A 2,377-nucleotide genomic window follows, 5' to 3' on the forward strand; every position below is an offset into this window, starting at 1 on the left:
GTGTGTGTGTGTGTGGTGTGCGTAATTTGTACACGCTCTCTATCTCAATCTTTCTACTCTCTCTCTCTCTTAATAAATATTATATATATAATATATATATACAGTAATATATATTAATATATACATATATATATATATATGCCATAGTAAATATATAATATATATATATATATATATATATAATATATATATTAATATAATATATATATTATTACTATGTGGTGTGTGTGTGTGTATTTATAATTATAAATACACAGTGGTTACACGAAAAAGATATAAACTAGAGTATGCTGCAACACTATTGGCACCTGGTACAAAAAAGAACATAAGAAAATTAAAAGAATCCAAAGAGGGAGCGACAAAAATAGCACCTACACTATCAAGTTTGACATACGAACAAAGAATTGGAGAAATTACATCTATAAATACTGGAACAGAGAAGTATAGAAAGAGGTGATTTGGTTACCATTTACAGAACTGTGAAAGGGATGGAAAATTCTCGATAGAGACGACTTATTAACATGGACAGAAGAGAAACAAGAGGACACGAAAAGAAGCCAAAGAAGGACAGTTACAGAAGAAACCTGAAAAAGAAAAGCCTTCCCCACATAGATGATTGATGTCAGTAACAAACTAAACGGAGAAACAGTGATGCCAAAACATATACAACGATTTTAAGAATAAACCTGTGTAATGGAGAGATACAAAAACAGGTCACTACGAGCATAGCTCTCGCTCCCGTAAAATACAACTAGCTAAATATACCACACATCCACACACAAGCACACACACACACACACACACACACACACACACACACACACACACACACCACACATACACACACACATATATGTATATATATATAATATATATATATATATATATATATATATAATATATATATATATATATATATATAAATAGTGTTGGGTGTGTGTGGTGCGTATTTGTACCTACTAACCAACCCAATCTTTCCTATCTCATTTTATTTCATTCTATTCTACTCTCTTAAATATTGTTTATACTGCTCCTCACCCTTTATCTCCTTTGTCTTTTCTTTCGCTGGGGGTCATACCTCTACTAGTATCATTTCTATTTCCCTTTCTCTGCTTGCCTCCAGTTCTCTGTTTCATGACTTTCGTTTCCTCTCTACAATTTTTCTCTTGCACAGTTGCCTCTCCCAGCGGCCCTCCCCCTGACATCCTTTGCTAAGCACTTTCAAGCCTCCTCTTCCCACTCCTCCCCTCCCCGTCCTCACCTCCCTCTCCATTTCCTCACTCCCCCTGACCACAAGATCCGGGACTCCTAATCCCGCCCTCCGATATTTTCACTCTTCGGATTCCGGATACTCTACTCTTCCTCTTCCCCGTCCTCCTCTTCCTCCACCTGTTTTCTCGTTTTATTGTTGCTCCTTTTTGATTTTTGAACTTTTCATACTTCTTATCTTGCGCTTCTTGGTTTTTTCCTCCCTCCTCCTCCCTCCTCCTCCTCCTGCTCGTCCATATCCCATTCTTCACTTTCCTGTCCTCCATATCTCTCAGTTTTTCTTTTTTATATCTTTCTGCTACCAAACCTGCTTCTCCTCCTTCTCCTCCGTTCCTGATTCTCCTTCTGCTGCTCATTAATCCATCTGCTTTTTTTCGTCTTACATTAATACATTCTCTATCCTTCCCTATAACTCTTACCATAATCCTCATGCTTCTTCTCTTTCCACGTTCTCCTGTTTTCCTTCCTTTAATCGTTTCTCTTCTTATCTCCTTGCTACACATCCTAATTTTTCTACATATTTTTTTCACAATTTTTGGCCTTTCGTCTGTCCTCCCCTTCTCCTTTTCCGTCACTTTCTTGTACTTTCCTCTTTCCCCTTCCTTTATCGTTTCTCTTCATATCTCCTTCCTTACACATCGTAAGTTCTCAAAAAAAAAAATGTCACATTTTTCACTTTCTTCTTACTCCCACTTTCTCTTTCGTCACTTTCTTGCAATCCTCTTCAATTTCCCCTTCTCTTCCTTCACCTCTTCTTCCTGTTCTTACTTTTATTCTCATCTCCCTCTCCCTTTTCCATTCAATATTCTTCCTCCTCAGAAGCGTGGAAGATATAAATTAAGTATTTTATTTCTGTCAGTCGCGACCGGGTGTGATTGCACACAACTCCTGGCTGAAAAAATCCAAACTCCCTTTCGTCCTCAGTTTTCCAATATGAGGTGTTTAAACCCAGACACTTCCGTGTGGCGCCAAGGAGCTGAATGAAATCGCCTGGCAACCAGGAATGAGTGCCATACGGTACGAAAAGAGGGATAGTAGATATAGAGAGTATCCCATTTGGTAACCAAAGAGTTGAATAAAATATCCTGGCGGCAGATAAGAAACAATG

The sequence above is a fragment of the Oratosquilla oratoria genome, chromosome 25 (assembly GCF_046742065.1).
Source record: "Oratosquilla oratoria isolate Oo_2021 chromosome 25, ASM4674206v1, whole genome shotgun sequence".
In the NCBI taxonomy this organism is placed as follows: domain Eukaryota; kingdom Metazoa; phylum Arthropoda; class Malacostraca; order Stomatopoda; family Squillidae; genus Oratosquilla; species Oratosquilla oratoria.